Here is an 18901-nt window from a genome sequence, read left to right as displayed (position 1 = left end):
TGCTTTATTGCAAGCAGAACATCACTTTTGCCAAACCCCTCAAGTTTCATGGCCACTACAGCCAGTCAATGGCCTTACTCCTTTTAACTACTGCATTACATCATTTGGGTAGCCCATACTGCAGTGCTGCTTATCCCTGGCTATCAGTAACGCCTCCAGAGTAGACTGCCTTCCTCTTCTGCAGGGCATCTCCTTCTCTTAAAGATGTTCAAATTCATATTGTAATGAACCATTGTATAGCTTCAATTCAGAAATACGTATTCTAAAAACAAAGAAAAATGAAAACACTTATTGAAGCTGACATAGGTAACTGGAATGTCAATTTCAGTAAACAATAATACTTATACAATGAAAGATTACAAGAGTTAAAAGAATAAAAAAAAGAAAAAAGAAAGGGTTCCAATAACATTAATCATCAAGAACTGCAAAGATGTACAAGCATCTGTTTATCACAGACACAGGCTGGTAAATTTTGATTCACTAGAATAAAAAGAGACTCAAAACAGGTGAAATGCATTACCAGACTGCAATGATTTAAAATAATGGGGCAGGCTTCCTGAGGGCAAAAATAAATTAAAAACAAAACAACACACCCTGCAGTGTTTCTAACAGATTCATTTCCCTGAGAAAATGCTGCTGATCTGATTCAGGTCAGACCATCTTTCCTCAAGATTAGTGCAGTGCAGCACTGTATCATACATGTATTCTCACATATACACAGCCCTTTCCAAGCCTCGTCGGAAGCGATACTTTTACCTCCTGTCCTTATAAACACTGCTGATCAGGGTTTAACCCCAAAGCTTACACTTGAATTCACTACACGCTGGTCGGCAAAACATACAGAAACGTTCACATCCGTGACCTACACTGCCAAGGTGCAGTCCCCACACCTGCAAAAGGAGGAGAAAGACAGAAGCAACACCACCCTCCCTGCCCTTGCACCCGGCGCCCTTCTAATAAAAAAGCTGCTGGTGGTGGTAAAAACAAATAAATAAGCTCAGCGGTTCCCCAGTCCCACAGCCGGGTGGAAAGGGACGCGGCCAGAACCGCCTCAGCGCCACCGGGCGCCGCCGCCTCCCCGGACTCCTGTCAGGAGCGGGAGGGCGGGAACCGCCTTCCCCCCGCTCCTCGGCCAGCCCCCAGGGCTGAGATAGAATAAAGAGAAACTCCTGAAAAGTATCACGCTCCGGCGAGGGCCAGCGAGGCGCCTCTTGACCCGCCGTCCTTTCCCCAGCCCGCTGCGCCTGACAAGGCAGGGTTGTGACAGGCACGGCGAGAAAGATGGCTGCCGCGCCCCCCCTCCGCCCCGTTCCCGGCAGCTGCCTTCTGTTAAGGCGCTGGCAGAGCCCGACTACCTCGGAGCACCGGTGTGGGTCAGCGTTTATGGCCACCCCCCCCGGGGTGGCACCGCGCCTGGCCTCCCCTGCCCCTGCGGGAGCACTCACCATGGTGGCGGATGGCTCCGGATCCCACCTGCCGCCGCCGCCTCAGCCGGGAGGCGGGAACGAGCCGAGATCAGCTGTTGGCGGGCTCAAGCATCTCCCTCCCCGCCTTGCCTTCCCTCCGCTCCCCTCCCGCCGAGCGCTCCTCAGCTTGGCCGACGCCCGTGGTGTGCCGAGAGGCGGACGACCTCCCCTCACGGCGGCGGGGCCCGGGGTGGGGGTGTCCCTGCCCCGCTTGGCAGCCGCCTGCTCCCGCTGCGACCCTTCCCCGGAGGTGAGCTGCCCGCTGCCAGCCTGCCGGCCGCTCCTTCCCGGAGCTTTTTCCCAGAGGTGGCCCGGTCCCCGAACGCTGCCATTGACCCCCCAGCCATCCCCAAGGGTCTCCCGCGTCCCTCAGAGGAGCGGCGGCGGCGGCTGCCGGGGTACCGGGAGGGGACGGGAGCCCCTGGAGGGAGCCGGGGAGGCGGTGGCAGGCTGGGCGCGGGCACCCCCCCCTCCACCACAGAGCTTCATGGTGTCCCCGGCTTCACTAATTCTCCCGCGATCGCCCCGTAGTCGCGAACTCCAGGTCCCTGCGTGCTGCGTGGAGGTGGTAAAAGCGTCCCGACCGCGGCCATCGAGGCTAATTCCCCGTCGCTCCTTCGGGCTCTGTCAGCTCTCGGGGAAACGTTAGGTGGAGCCCCGTCCCTTCCCCTCAGCGAGACCCGCCGGGGCGGCGAGGAGGCGGCGGCGGGCACGGACCCACACGCAGACCGGGGCGGCTGTGTTTTTTTCTGTGGTGTTTCTGTGGTGTTTCTGTGGTGTTTTACCGCCCTGTTGCTGCCCGGGACCGGCCCGGTGGGGTTTTTTCCCCACTCGGGATGTTTCGTGGCGGAGCGGCGGGTGGGATTGTTTGCTTTGAACAGGTAGTCAGGCTCGGTGCCATAACCCCTTATTAGTTACTTTTAAAAACGGGTTAGGTGGCTGATCGGTTGGCTGTTGAAACGCGAAGACGGCGTCGCCGCCCTTTAAAAATAACTTGCTGTCACGACAGATGCGAAAGTAATAACAGCGCTTCACGCTTTTAATACAGACTCGCGCCCGAAAACGTCTTTTAGAAATATTAGGTAATTAAATTGTCAAGCACAGAGTCAGCACGGGATGCCTTCACTGAAAGCACCAACTTCTGGGATCAAACTAGGGGAAAAAATTATACAGTAATAATTCCTAAGAATTGAAGATCAGAAAAGAAGAATATCAAACCAAGCTATTATGCAAGAATAATATTATATATAAAGCATGGAATAAATGGCCATGTCAGCCATACAGAATGAACTGTCCTTTTCAGAAACCACTTCCAGCCTCAGGAGTGGAAAAATACTGTCCTGTTACTTTTAACAGAGCTTCTGCCAGAGGAGAACTTACAGGACTTTACTCAATTAGATGAAGTTTAATACAATCAAATACATTTAAGATATCAAAATAGCAAGAGCAAGCACTCAGGAAGGGGCAGAAAGTGGGAATGTGATTAGGAAATTCTGGCCAATTTCAGTGGTCATAAATGGCCAGCAGGAGTTCAGAATTACACATTGCCTCAAAGGTATTACTCATTAAAGAGCAGGTATTAGTTGCACCATACTCCTCAAAGCAATACTATAACAGGGGAAAAGCTAGTTCTGAGAGCTCCGGACCTTCGGCCAGATGCTTAGCAACTTCACATTGGATATGCTGAAAGCCCAATGCGTTGGCTGCCTTGTCAGTACCTGTATTTGAAAGAAAATTATCTATTTGACCACAGTCCTTGACTTGCCCAAGAAAGAAAAAGGCTGAGAACTTCTTGCCATTCAGCCCCTGTGACTTTACAGGTGCTGTTCTACTCATCTGTTTTCCCTGAACAAGAGGAAATGTTCACCAGATTCTTCATTGGCAAGTTTTTCTACACAAAGGCTCATTTTTCTTTTAGCATATCTTCCAGGAGTTGTGAAGCAGACATCAAAGAGCTTCCTTTAATCAACCTGGCTGTGTCACAACAGAGAAAAAGCACTATTGTTTTGTTCTGAAGAGCTGGGCAGAACTTGTATGGACTTACTTATGCAGACTGAACTTCAGCTCTGCGCACGGTTCTCTGTCAGCTTGGAGAGTTCTTTCTGCAGACTTGGTGGCTGATACAAACCCAGCTTTTCATCATGCCTGTGTGCATGCACACACACAGTTTTAGGGCAGTTTTGCAATGCCAGTGCTCAGCCATAATCCTATAAATGTCATTTAAATTAACTTTATTTTCCTCTGTCTTTTATTGCATTCTAATTTATGCCAATCTGTGCAGGAAAACAAACCTTACAGAACTGTTGAAAAGTTTCCAAATTAACAGACTGCCTGAAAAAAACCTCTTAGTGTTTACTGGCTTGCCATCTTCATGTGTATTTTATTTTTTATATGACCTCCTTTCCATTTGAAAATGACAACTCTTACACAAAGTATCTTTCAGCCTGTACATTACCTACAAAAAAATCTTCTTACAGGTGCTAACCATTCACGAAGTCCCTGTTTGTGAATGAGATCAATAATGCTTCCCTCCCTTATCATAATTTATTACTATGATACATCTTATAAATAAGTATAATTATTTTAAATTATAATATTGAATATAGTGATATGGGTGTAGAAGTAGTTATGTTTTATCAAAGCTTCAAGAAAGTTTAGTCATAGTGTTCATTCAATTCTGATTGTAAAACAGAATGATAAGGAAGGGAAAGTACAAGGAATGAAATATTTTTCCGCTTCAGGAAGAATGCAGACAGATTTTATACAGTGAATTAAATAAGGGCTACCACTCAGCTTTCTGGTAACTTTGCTACATTGAGAACATCTGCTGAATTGCACTGAAAAGGTCACATCTGTTTATCTGGGAGCAGGATATGTTTTGTAACTGATTGAAAAGAATGGCATAGGCCAAGTGGCAATGCAATAAGGCTGCCCTGAGCAAAGCCAATGTGGAAGTAAACACAATTTCAAGAAGCTCTATCAGGAACGAGCAGTCTCAGTGAACCCACGTGTACAGGGTTTCAAGTCTCTGAGGAATCTCTGGATCTTTATTACTCAGGAAGCAAACAGATTAAGACTGAAAGCTCCCAGCTTGAGCCAGACCCGACAGCCAGATACCTTCAGTGGTAAAACCACTGTGAGCACTTTCAAGTCTGGGATGGAGGAGTTGACACTTCAAAGCCCAGTTGGATCAGCTGCCTGGGGCATTCAAACTTTATCTCTGGCTACAGCGTGCCAAGGCAGATGTGCCCCTTTGAGGCAATTGGGTATCACAAGTCTAAGGCATAGTGTGAGATGGCCGGAGGAAGGGCACCCTCACTAAAGGGGGGTGGCTGTGGAACAACCCTCCACAATGGTCATATTAATCCAGGCTGATGAAACAAATACAGTGTTTCACCATTTTCCTCTCATATCACAACTATGGTGAGGCTTGTAATAATAAACTTTATGCACTTTTTTTTTTTTTAAAGGTGACTCAATATAGCCCTCTTCAAGCAGAAGTGATCCAAGATAACTCTCTTAGAGCTACTATGGGGAGGTGAAAAGCATTACTGCTTCAATAACACTAATGTTAAATATTTCTGCTTATCTGAGTGATGATAGGATAGTTATAAGAACTTTTTGTGTAGCCTTATTCTTCCAGGCACTCCCATCTTCTAATATGACTTCTTCCTTCATCTAGCAGCAGTCATAGGCAGTTTACTATAATGATGAATGTGTTCACAGTAAAAAATGGCATTATAAAAACTGACTGTAATCAGGGGTAAAAGTGCCTCTTGTGGTGCTGAACATTTGTTCATGGTCAGTTGTTTACAAAGCAATATTTTTAATTTTACAAGCAGAAGGATGATTTTTATAATGTTTCTCTACCCCAGTGCTCCCTGGGAGCTGAAAAAATAAAATTTGTACTCTTTAGTGTCCCTGACATAACTGTGAGGTATCAGGTTTCTGCAGAGCAGGCAATGTTGTCAGTGATGCATGAGACAGAGTAGCATCCAAGCCATTCTTTCATGTTTTCATTTGATCATAATGCTAACAGGTCAATTGACCTGTTTTTGTCATTAGTGGGAACAGATAGGAACTTTTTTTATCCTTGGCCTGAGCATGTTTCATAATCAAATGTTCCTTTAAAGCTGGGAAATTATATTAGCATCAGAAAAAAGAAAAAGGAAGAATTTCTCTCTCAGGCACTGCCATATGTCTTTCCAGGTGGAAATACAACAGGGTGCGGTAAGGCAAGGATTGTGGAGGGACCCTGTTGTGCTTGGCTGTTGGAAAGCATATGGTGCAATAATATTCCAGCTCTGACTGTGAATTTTCCTTCTCTTGTCTTCTCTAGCAAATATCACCCTTCTAATATATATTCAACTATTCTGTTTGTGCCTAGGATTACAGTGCTCCTCCATCTTCAAAACTACCTATTAGATTGGGTCCACTTCAGAGAGAACCCCAGAAGAAACAGAGAAGAGGTATGAAAAATTTCCTCACTAGTTGTCTGAACTGTCTTTATAAAAATGTAGAAGAGGTTACAGAGACTTGGACTTCAATCATCTTAATGGAGACTTTGGGATGCTGGAATTCCGGGAGAAGGAAACACTCCCCACATTAAAGCAGTAGCTGCTCCCGAGGAAGACAGTGCTGGTCCTCAGCCAGTTTATTTGTGTCCCTGCAGTAATGCTGAACTGTGGTTGGCTTGGTCTCAGGGCTTCCTTCCTAGCCTTGGAGGTGACTGCATGGAAAGTATTGGATTTCAGAATTTATTTATTGTTTAATTTTCCCAGTGCACTCTTCAGGGCATGATGTTGCAGAAGTGTTAGCAAAACCTGCGTTCCTATCATCCTGCTCTACTGTGTTTGGCTAGCCATGTGTAGGACAGCACAGAGAACTTCACATCTCCAGGGGCTTCATTTGTGTGGAATCCAGTGACATGCTTCAGATACCTGTGTAACCAGAGATTGTATCAAAAAGTAGAGGTAGTTATATTTGTTTCAGTATCATCTTTCAGTATCAGGTCAGCATACGATACAGTTTCTGAGTGAGGCTGTTGCTTGTGGCTTCTGAGGAAAAAGGCATAAATCTTGGGTGCTTGGCAGTTTTGAAATAAGAAGCCCATGAATGGAAGTTTGTCTGTAATCATAAGCAGTTTAACGGCTGGCTTCTATTCTGAAGCTGGAGGGGGGTTTATGTCTCCTAAAACATATCATTATTATCTCTACAGCTATTATCTCTAATGTAACTGTGGGTATTTGCATTGTCCAATCCTTTTTAAAAATCCCATTAGGCTTTTGACCTCTATGATTTCTGTCTGCACAAAATCCCTTAGAGCAAAATTAACCCCTTACAAAGTTCCCTGTGTATATATACCACTAAGGGTATTTTTACACTGCAGGCTTTCTGTGACGCATTGTGACGTCCAAACAGTTATTAACCTGAAGCTGTGTTTGCCAGAGTGGCTGAAAGGAAGTTGTGGGCACGTATTTGGGCAAGGCTGTAATCTGCCAGCTTTGCAGTGTGGTTGTAGTACAGCTGTAAGTAACAGGGCTAAAATACTGAGTTGTTCACTATGTTCCTAAAACTAGCCATGCCTCTCTCTCTCTTCTTCCTTTCCTTTTCTTGCTTTGCCTCGCTTTGCCTTATCTTCTTCTTGCCTCTTGTCCCCAGAAGCTGAAAATGCAAAGTAATGCAAACTAACTTGAACTCACGCACAGTAGATGCAAAACAAATATTGCAGATTCTGTTATAAAGTGGAATGTGAGTTGTGCCTCCAGGCAGTGACTTGTGAGCATCACCTGATATGACCTGGCAGTTGCACGCAGAGCATTCATCAGATTGTTTATCTGCCCTGCTGCAGTGCCATTGTTGACACCTGTATATGCTGGTTGAATGAACTGGACATCATCATCATTGCTGTGTTTTAGACAAAATACTTTCTCTTACTGCACAAATGTTGAGTAGAACACAGTTGGCAACATTAAATGGGAATGTCGTTTGTGACATTAATAGCAAAATGGCAGCATTATCTTGCTTTCCCAGCAAGTGCATGCTCTATTAGCACTCCCCATCTGCTGAGTTTTTAATTCTATTGTGTTTTATATTTTAATGTTTTTCTTTGTGGTTAGGCTACTGCTCCACAACCAGAGCAAAAAAATAGCAAGGTTTTCTAACGGTAATGGTGGAAACTGCTACGTTGCTAATAATATCCCTTGGAAGCTGTAGGACCTCATCTTGTCCCTGCTCATAAGCACCATATCTCTTCAGCAGCCTGTGCATACACCTTTACAACTTTTTTAACATTGATGTTTTTTAATCTGCTTTGCTTCTTTGAGGGATATCTCTCTGAATAATCACTCTTGAGATACTTAGTCTGGACTTGCCATTTCTCCTTGATCCTCAGAATCTGATGAAAACATTGTTCTCCTTTTCCTTTTTACTGCCTTTTCTATGGGAGGAAACAAATTTCTGAAAAATTTAGAAATGTCACCTTAAGGAGTTTATAATCCTTTCTGTCCATCTCCTGCTGGCCCACTATTACCTGGAGGTGGTGATGGTGGTAAATAAAGGACAAAGTCATATTTCTATAAGTATAAACGCAGTAAGGAGTAAAAACTCATATATAGAAACCCTTCACAATTCTGATAAAAAATCAACTCTTTCATAAAAATTTTTAAGAAACATTCCCATAAACTGTAGGGCTCTGAAGTGAGTTTATTGTGGGGCATAGGGTGCTGGGAGTTCCTTATGACCACCAACTCTTCTCCATCAAGTGCTTACTTGGGTGGCAGAGAAATATTTTATCCCTCCTATTTCCTTTTCTCCCAAGGAATCCTGCAAATGTTTCTGGTTTGGGAGTTCTAGTCTACCAATGGGAAAGTTGGAGTATGGTGGGGTCATTGATTTCACTGTGTTAGAGTCCAGCATTAGTGGTGGTGTGTTTTAAACAAAATGAGTTGCCCAGAGCTTGGGGAAAGCACTTTTTAAGTGGGAATGTCAAGTAAGCTGATAAGTTATCACATAATTACAGAGATAGCAAATTGCACCAGAAATAGACAAGTCCTGTAACATAACTTCATGCCCATTATCCTATCTATATGAGTGTATCTAACCAAGCTGGCACATTTATCCAGCTTTAAAACTTCAGACCTGGTTTGAGCTGTAAAATGTGATGGTGAGTTGATAAGGCAGGGACATTGCTCCAGATGTCATCAGCAATCTGTTGTTATTGTTCAGTCTTACTGGAGATCTACCTGGAGGCTTTTAACAGGAGCAGAAAGCTGCTTTGTGCTGTGTGTTAAACAAACGGTAGCAGGCAGTCCTGGCCTCAATTAGCTATTAATTTAATAGCCCAGATTCTGCAAATTTTAACCTATTTTGTGTTACCATTATACTCATGTAAGTGGCCCCAAACAGGTTGGTGTTTAAGTTACTCATGAGACAATTTGCAGGATTAACCTGTAGATTCAGCATGTAATTCACAATTATGCAGGAAATAAGTCTTCTGCCCTTTTTTTGCTTTTTAGCAGTCATGCCTATAAAAAGTTACATTGATTTAGAATTTTAGATTTAGATTTGTTCACATTTTAGGAGAAATAAACCTCTTCAAAGACAGTCCAAATGCTTCTTTTAGATACAAAAATGAAGCTTGATAAAAGAAATGCTCCTTAGAGAAGTTTTATTAACTCCAGGGGATTTCAGCACCACTGGAGCAACTGAAAGAGCTGTCTTCAGCAAAGGCAAGGATTTAGCTCAAGAAAGAGGCTTCCCCCAACACAAACAGATGTTTCTTATCACGTAAGAGAGAAAAGCTGCAAAAGAAATAGGACATAAACTACGGAGCAAATAAAACTGCTGCTTCCCTGCAAACATCCCCTACAAAGTCTCCAGCATAAGAGGGCTTTCCAGCTCATGATGCAAGACCCAAAGCAGGGGGTGGGCTTCGTGGGCTGGGCTGAAATTTGACATCAGGAGGAAACTGAAACCCAGCATTCGTGGAAGCTCTCTGTGATGCAGAGGTGAAGGCTGGATTTGGCTTGACACTTAGGGGAGGTGAAAGAGGGGGACAGCCCGCGATTCAAAGAGCAAAAGAAGCAGGAGTCCATGAGTGGCAGTGGAGGAGAAACAGAGAGAAAGGGGCAATCTGGCATAATGGGAGGGCAGCCACAGCACATGTAGAAGGTAAATAAGTAATCACAGTAAAATAAGGGGAAATTTGATTGGAAAACATCTGGTTGTTGCTGCTCTCCCAGTCTGGCTGGATTTCTTGCAGATGGTATGTGCTGTTCTCTCTACAGCACATTTCCGATACATTTGTGCAAACCTTTACAGGAAATCTAGCTCCATAGTGATCTGCATTCATCTTAAAGCTTTGTTAAGAATTGTGAATCAACCCCAAACACAAAAGAATTCATTTTCAAATGGTGATTTTTTTTAAAAGTAAAATACATTTGTATGGAAGAAAATGAGAGTTCAGAGACAGGTATGGCACATCTGTAAGATGCATGCGAGTTATGGGAGGGGTGATTGCAAGCTAAAGATCACTTGCAATTAGCTGCTGAACTTCATGTGTGCTGTAGATTGCTTCCTTTAAATGCATTAGCAAGCTGTTAACACCTGCACTGAAAATAGCTGCCAAAAAATCTTGGAGTATTTAACTAACTCTAATAATAGTTTCATATGTTAAGAGAATGGTGCGGAATTATAGAATTAGGAAATAAAGAGGGATCATAATGGAAACTGACTGTGTGATGAAGTGTAAACAAATCAGAAGTCAAATTACGTCCTATTATATCTGACTCAGATATGATTTGCCTCAACTTGACTTCTCTGGGGTTGCAGGGTGTTTTTTCCTGTGCTACCTAAACAGTATTTGAGCATTGTGCAGATGCTGCCAAGTTATTCAAACTAACAGTCATTTGAGCATGAGCATGAGTTTTAGGGATGAGCGATCAGGGCATTTGCTGAGGCTGCAGGTCATACGCAACCCCATTAAACTAAATAGCAGTGCAGATCATCCAGTGTGTGGATGGGAATGGAAGAAGAAAAGAACCTGTATCTTAGCATGTGACCCTATAAATGTGACATTGGCTCCGCCCTTGAAGAAAGAGATTTAAGATCTTATTTCCTGTTTCTAAGTAAATGTCTCATCTAGGATCTAGTATCCATTATCCACCAATATGTTGAGAGATTGCAATAATGAATCTTTCCATCACATCCAGGGGAGGCTGTTAGCAGCACTGCACCTCTCTGATATTACACGCTCTAATTACATGCAAGGTTTTTAAGAGTGCTGAAACATCACAGAAAAGAGAAAAAGATAAAAGCCAAGATTCCAAAATACGACAAACCAGGACTTCCCAGATAAAATCCCATAGAGAAAATGCAGCTTGTTTTATTTTGCGCTTGTCTCATGGGCAAAAAAGAATGTTTAGATATTCCTGAAGGAATGCAGAAACCACAAACACAGGCTGCAGTAGTTGCAATTAATTGCACTACAGAGGGATGATGCATCACCCATGTCCTACTACAGCTTTGCTTTGAAGAACTGAATGACTCTCCAGCCACCCATTTAGCGCTCTGCACAGCACTGTTTTGCACCCTGTCTCTGGGCAGAAGGCCAGGATGCTTATGTACACAACTACCTTCTCAAAAGACTTGTTCACAGATATATCAGATTGAGGTATTTAATGGAGGAATTAGGTGTAGTATTTTAAATGAACAGTGACCAAACAACTTGATTTTCACTCAAAAATGGTCCAAATTTTGTAACAGATGATGCCAAAATAAGCTTGGTTTAGGGTCAATGTACAAAAGCACCTAAACCTGTTTCTAGAGTAATTCTAAGGTTTCTAAAGCACATGAATATGTGAACACATCGTGGTTTTTGAAAGACTGCAACTATTTTTGACTAAGGTATTTAAAGACTACAGGTATTTTTGACCACCGGTGTTGGTTTCCTCCAGACCTAAATTCTTATAGGTTGTGCAAAGAAAACATCTGCTTTTGCAGAGTGATTTTATTCTTGGCTGTTATTCTATTTACTGTAATATTACCTTATTTTTGGAAGTCCACTTCATATTTCAGGCACAAGTGTGTATTTCAAAAGTATTGAAAACCAGCAGTGTTTTCATGTCAGGGAAAGTGAGAAAATGGGAGTAGTCAGAATTTGCATTTATATAGCATCTTCTCTCAAAGGATATAGAAGCACTTTGAAAATACAAAGTTGCCCAAGATGCAGGGTGTTTTCAGTAAAAGGTTGTGTGATATTTGCAGATCTATCACCAACTACACTAAATGTGATGAAGGAGATGCAGCCAGGAAACTGACCTCCAGGACTTACATAGGAAACTTGGAAAAATCACAGTCTATCTCATTAAGTAGTTCAGCTGTTTATTCTCTGACCCATAGACATGATATACTCTGGATGATACCGGGGGACCCATGCATGAAGGAAGGGACAACCTTAAGTTGTTGCAAAGTTGCCAAATAGCTTTTAGAGCTCAGGTCTAGCTGTCTAGAGCTTTGACAATTGGATCAGTACAGCTTTGGTACTATAGACAGTATTGGTATAGGATTTAATTAGAATAACCCCTTTTTATAGAATTCTGGGAATGTCAGCTTGCTAATTTTACCTCTGGCTTCTTTCAGGCCAGCTTTTTCTTAGAAGGTATTTTTTTAAATTGGGATGTGGGATGCTTATTAGGTCACTGAAAGTGACAGAATAGAGCTGTAATCAATAGTTCATCGCTGGGAAGGAGGGTGTGCAGGTGGAGGTGAATTGCCAGAGGAGGTGTTGCAGGTCAGGTGAATTGCTCTAATGGGACTCAGAGTCACAGAGCAAGAAAATTACTTTTTATTGCATTTGCTCATCATCATTAGTTATAACCCTTAGTGTTCATTTATCAACTTTCCAATGATTCCCCAAAGAATTAGGATACATTTGCCTTACAAAACTCTCAAGAGTTTGATTCTTACTGTTTGGGTATTAAGATGTGAAAAGGATTCTTGTAAAATATTTAAATTTATTGCTGTTAGGAAAATTAGCTTTAATTAGTACAAGAAAAATTGCTTACTAAAAATCTCACTGGGTCTCTCTGGGTCTTACCAGTGAGGATGTAGACCCACCAAGGAGCTTTTAGTTCTCTTTTTGAAGAACAGAAAGAGAAGTACAACCTCTGAAGTGAAATCTCACCCTTTAATGTTAATGTTTAATCTTTGCCCTTTAATGTTAAGTTAGAAGAGCATTTTTCTGTGTGACAAGTTTAAACACTGACAGTATTTCTGCATTCTTAGTTACTTGTGTGATTTTAGCAAAATGCCTCTTTTTGGACCTATAACATTGGGAAAATCAGCAGTCCCAATTTGTGAACTCAGTTATAGTTATCCTGACTTGAGAACTGCAAAAGAAATAGCTGTTGGCCAGTTTTTACTGGCAATGTGAGAACTATGTGCTCAGTTACGAGTTCTGTTTTGCTGCTGCTTCTGTGAATATCCCATAAGTGAATTTACATGTAAAAATTGTGTGTGGTCATCTTTGTTAGAGGTACTGTATGTTCCATGTGATCCTGGCAAACATTCAGAGTTTTGCAGTTCCTGAACTATTAACTGCTATCTCCTCTTTTAAAGCAATCCCTTATTTTTCCATCATATTTATTTTACAGTTAATTTTAAAATTCTATTACTTTTAATATTTCAATTCTGATATATTTTTCAGTATCCCAGTAAGGGACTTTAATCTATTCATATGCTTTCCTTGCTTGAGTTGTGTAGTTTATGACATTTCTAGAATGCAACATTCTGTTCTGAAAAGAAAAGCAAGTATCATTCAGTTTTAGTGGATGTCTGTGTTTGTACTTATTAGTTTAAAGATAACCATATATATATTGAGAACCTCCAGTTCAATGGATATCTAATTTTTGGAAATAAGACTACAACCAGTATAATTTTCTTAGCATGGACATCTTCCTAGACCTGCAGCTGAAATTGATATACTTTCCAGTTAGACAGCTAATAATAAATATATCTGTTTCAAAGAGCAGATTGAAAGTACTGTAGATATCTATCCCCTTCACACCTCAGTAAATCTATTTTACAAGAAGTTTGTATCCTTTATGATGAAACCCAAGAATATTGCTATGTTATATGTTGATTAAACCACAGCTTTTAGTGTCCTATGATCTAGAATTAAAATCACATGAAAACCAGGAATATTGTTTCTTGCAAAACATTTTGAGCTCAGCAACAAACAGGAGAATTTGGAAGCCACCGTGCTGCTGAAGAGCTATGACATGGTTGCCATTACTGAAACTTGGTGGGGTGAACCCCATGGTTGGAGTGTGGCTCTTGATGGTTACAGGCTGTTCAAAAGGGACAGGCGAGCAAGGAGAGGCGGAGGGGTTGCCCTCTACATCAAGAAATGGGTAGAGTGTGAAGAGTTGTCTCTGAAGAATAGCCATGAGCAGGTTGAAAGCTTATGGGTAAGAATCAGAGACCAAGGCAACAAAGGGAACCTTGTGGCTGGTGCCTACTACAGGCTGCTCAATCAAGGGGAGCCTATTGACGAAGCCTTCTTACTCCAGCTACAGGAGACATCGTGCTCACAGGCTCTCGTCCTGCTGGGCTACTTCAGCCACGCCGACATCTGCTGGGAAAGTATCATGGCAAGCTATAGGCAATCCAGGAGACTCCTGGAATGCTCTGAGGATCACTTCTTAAGCCGGTTAGTAGACAGCCCTACCAGAGGGAGTGTGATACTGGACCTGTTGGTCACCAATGCGAGTAAGCTAATTGGTGACATCAAGATTCGAGGCAGCCTGTGCTGCAGTGATCACGTACTGGTGGAGTTCGCAGTCCTGAGGAGTATAGGTCAGGTGAAGAGTAAAGTCAGGACCCTGAATTTTAGGAAAGCAAACTTGCAGCTGTTCAAGGAGTTAGTCAATAGGAGCCCCTGGGAAACTGCCCTCAGGGACAAGGGAGCAGGAGAGAGCTGGCAGATCTTTAAGGATGCTTTCCATAGAGCGCAAGAGCTGTCGATCCCTAGTAAGAAATCAGGAAAGGAAGGCAAGAGACCAGCATGGATGAATCGAGACCTGCTGGTCAAAGTAAAGGGCAAGAAGGAAATGCACAGGCGGTGGAAGCAGGGACGGGTATCCTGGGAAGAGTATAGGGACGCTGCCTGGTTGTGTAGCGATGGTGTCAGGAAAGGCCAAGGTGCAGCTGGAGCTGAACTTGGCAAGGGATGCAAAGAATAATAAGGCGGCCTTCTACAGGTAGGTCAGCCAGAAAAGGAAAGTCAAAGAAAGTGTACCCCCCTGTCCCGGTTTCAGCTGGGATAGAGTTAATTTTCTTTCTAGTAGCTGGTATAGTGTTATGTTTCGTATTTAGTATGAGTTGTTTTCAGTTGTTGCTAAGTAGTGTTTATACTAAGTCAAGGGTTTTTCAGCTTTTGATGCCCAGCCAGCAAGAAGGCTGGAGGAGCACAAGCAGTTGGGAGGGGACACAGCCAGGACAGCTGACCCAAACTGGCCAAAGGGATATTCCATACCATGTGATGTCATGCCCAGTATATAAACTGGGGGGAGTTGGCTGGGGGCAGGCAGATTGCTGCTCAGGAACTAACTGGGCATCAGTCTGTGAGTGGTGAGCAATTACATTGTGCATCACTTGTTTCATATATTCAAATTCTTTTATTATTAATATTGTCATTTTATTATTATGATTATCATTATTATTTTCTTCCTTTCTGTCCTGTTAAACTGTCTTTATCTCAAACCACAAATTTTACTTCCCCCCGCCCCCAATTCTCTCTTCCATCCCACTGGGTGGGGGGAAGTGAGCGAGCGGCTGCGTGGTGCTTAGTTGCTGACTGGGATTAAACTATGACACCCCCTTAATGAACATGATTGGCAAACTGGTAACCATGGATAAGGAGAAGGCTGAGGGACTCAACAACATTTTTGGGTCAGTCTTCACTGTCAATCTGTCTTCCCACACCTCTCGAGTGGATGGACCACAAGATGGGGACTGGGGGAGCAAAGTCCCTCCCACTGTAAGAAAAGATCAAGTTCGTGACCGCCTGAGGAACCTGAACATACATAAGTCTATGGGACCTGATGAGCTGCATCCCAGAGTCCTGAGGGAACTGGCTGATGTAGTTGCCAAGCCACTCTCCATGGTATCTGAAAAGTCATGGCAGTCAGGTGAAGTCCCTGGTGACTGGAAAAAGGGAAACATTGCACCCATTTTTAAAAAGGGTAGAAAGGAGGACCCTGAAAACTACCGACCTGTCAGCCTCACCTCTGTGTCTTGGAAGATTATGGAACAGATCCTCCTAGAAGCTATGCTAAGGCACATGGAGGACAGGGAGGTGATTCGAGACAGCCAGTATGGCTTCACCAAGGGCAAGTACTGCCTGACCAACCTAATAGCCTTCTACGATGGAATGACTATATCAGTGGACGAGGGAAGAGCTACGGATACCATCTATCTGGATTTCTGTAAGGCCTTTGACATGGTCCCCCACAACATCCTTCTCTCTAAATTGGAGACATATGGATTTGATGGGTGGACTGTTTGGTGGATGAGGAATTGGTTGGATGGTCACATCCAGAGGGTAGTTGTCAACGCCTCAATATCCAGATGGAGATCGGTGACAAGTGGTGTCCCTCAGCGGTCTATATTGGGACCAGTACTGTTTAATATCTTCATTGGTGATACAGACAGTGGGATCAAGTGCACCCTCAGCAAGTTTGCAGATGACACCAAGCTGAAGTGGTGCAGCTGACACGCCTGAGGGATGGGATGCCATCCAGAGAGACCTGGACAAACTCGAGAAGTGGGCCCATGTGAACTTCATGAGGTTCAACAAGACCAAATGCAAGGTTGTGCACCTGGGTCGGGGCAACCCCCGGTATCAATACAGGCTGGGGGATGAAGGGATTGAGAGCAGCCCTGTGGGGAAGGACTTGGGGGTACTGGTGGATGAAAAGCTGTACATGAGCCAGTGCTGTGTTCTTGCAGCCCAGAAAGCCAACCGTGTCCTGGGCTGCATCACAAGAAGTGTGGCCAGCAGGTCGAGGGAGGGGATTCTGTCCCTCTGCTCCACTCTGGTGAGACCCCACCTGCAGTACTGCATCCAGCTCTGGGGTTCTCTACATAAGAAGAACATGGACCTGTTGGAGTGAGTCCAGAGGAGGGTCATGAAGATGATCGAGGGGCTGGAGCACCTCTCCTATGAGGACAGGCTGAGAGAATTGGGGTTGTTCAGCCTGAGGAAGAGAAGGTTCCGGGGAGACCTTATATCAGACTTCCAGTACCTACAAGGGGCTTAGAAGAAGATGGGGACAGAGTTTTTGGTAGGGCCTGTAGTGATTGGACAAGGGCTAATGGTTTTAAACTAAAAGAGGGGAGGTTCAGACTTGATAGAATGAAGAAATGTTTTACCATGAGGGTGGTGAGAAACCACTGGAAGAGGTTTCCCAGAGAGGCAGTAGATGCCCCATCCCTGGGAACATTCCAGGTCTGGTTGGACGGGGCTCTGAGCAACCTGATCTAGTGGAAGATGTCCCTGCTCATGGCAGGGGAGTTGGACTAGTTGACCTTTAAATGTCCATTCCAACCCAAACCATTCTATGATTCTATGATTAATCTCACTTAGTTTTAGCTGTAAAGAAGCTAGAGCTCTCATCTAAGCTAGTTATTTCAGCATTTTCTGTAGTCAGTGAGGAGAGAGCAGCACACCCAATGGCTGATTTGCCTGTCTGTCTACCTTAAAAAGCAATGAAACATTTCTGGAGATGCCTGTTTTCATCTGCTGACTCTAGCAGGTGTCTGCTGAACAGCTCTTCTAGAGATCTATCACTGCGAGAGCTAATATTCAGTCAAATGAATTCTGTCTTTTACACACCACACACATTTTCTGATCAGGCCCATAGCAAGACCCAGCACACATTTCCTCCAGAAGGGAAGCTGGATTTAATTTTTTTTAAATTTCAGTTCAGGAAAAAAAAGAAGTGTGTATATATACTATATATATGTATATATATACACAATATATCCTTAATTAGATGTACATGTAATTAATGCTATCAAGATTGAACACTAATCAGACTTTTTATTTGCCACTTCTAATAAACTATGCTTTTTTTTTTTTCTCTTTCTGTACAATGTGACACCCAGAAAATTTACTTTCTTTTATTTTCAGTAAACAGAGCAAAGACCCACAGGTAAAGCAGTGTAGTACTTGAACTCTGGAAGTTGGACCTGTAAAAGGAAGACATTTGGATCATGACATTTAGGAGCTGGGTACATTTTTATGCAATCTTTTTGTCAGAAGGTAGTCTGATAGTCTGGTATATTATTTACAGTTAAGACATTTGAGTGAATGGACATTGCATTACTATTTTGTGTCAAGAATTATCCATGTAAAGAAAAAATAAGGCTTGTAGATCTCCTTAATCTACGTGTGGGATGTTCATTGGTTCCCAGGGAAACCATTAAGGCAGGATTTGACGAGTACAAATGAGAAACTATGATAAAGCAGAGTTGGAGGCAGAATCTCTTATAAAAGCCTCTGAGAGTGAGTAACCCTAAACATTAACTAGATTTGAGGTGGAGGTTCCCATTAGTGAATGAGGACCTAAGAATTCATCCTAAGAGTATGCAGAGTATGAAATGATACAAAGCAAAGTAATTTTAGAGATGTGACGTGGTGTTTTCAGCCTACATAATACTTTAATCCTCAGACCTACTATTCTAAAACCATCAGCTGTGGTTAATCAGGAATGCTTACAGCAGGGACTGAAATGGCCAGTTCACTCCTTTGTTCCAGTCAAATTTTGCTCTCAACTACACTGCTGTCCTATGTACTTGTGAAGGTAGGATTCAGTACATAGTTTGGATCTTCTTTTGACTGCAAGCCAAATGAAAAATTGTTTTTGACTCACTTGTTATACAAGATGGTTAGTTTTCCCTCTGGTCATTCAGTAGTCTGTAATAAAATCCCCCAATTTTTAAGAGTTTTAAAATGTGTTTTCAGTCTGGTTTTAAGAGATCTGGACAGAGCTGAGTCGTTGTTCCTAATCTAGTCCTGTGTTGGAGCTGTTCCATAGGATAGGGGATTTTTCAGTCTGTCTGGTTCATGCCATTTAGCTGGTGCCTCTGACTTCCAGGTACCCTCCTAACTTACACCTGCTCTGTCAGAGTTTTCTTATGCAGGGCAGGAGGGATCATACTCGGCTTCTAGCCTAATCGCTCCTGGGAACAAACTGGAAGGCAGGCAGTGGTACACATGCTTAGTGACACAATTTCATCATCACTGTCTTTAGCTACAGGGAAGCTACATCTCTTTGCTAACTAACCCATGTGGTGATGCTCACCATCCTTTCTGAGTCAGATTAATTCTTTTCTTGAGGCTGAAAGGAGCTGCCCAGGGGTCAAGACAG

The 18901-nt window shown here is 43.1% G+C and overlaps 1 protein-coding gene across 2 annotated transcripts in view; it reads left to right on the top strand.

The window, feature by feature from the left end:
• The first annotated feature begins 1602 nt into the window (after positions 1–1602).
• ST8SIA5 (ST8 alpha-N-acetyl-neuraminide alpha-2,8-sialyltransferase 5) overlaps positions 1603–18901 on the top strand; it is a 74925-nt gene continuing 57626 nt past the window's right edge. The window contains exons 1-2 of one of the 2 annotated variants that reach the window (XM_049796094.1): positions 1603–1716; positions 5854–5935. The gene's annotated coding sequence lies outside the window, so the exon portion shown is untranslated. Of the gene's footprint in view, positions 1717–5853; positions 5936–9621; positions 9639–18901 lie in introns of those variants that run through there. The other variant, XM_049796096.1, reaches the window with a different exon arrangement.

Source organism: Accipiter gentilis, chromosome Z, assembly GCF_929443795.1.
Source record: "Accipiter gentilis chromosome Z, bAccGen1.1, whole genome shotgun sequence".
NCBI lineage: Eukaryota > Metazoa > Chordata > Aves > Accipitriformes > Accipitridae > Astur > Astur gentilis.
Note: the sequence above shows the minus strand (reverse complement) of the source record. Positions and strands in the feature narration are given on the sequence as shown.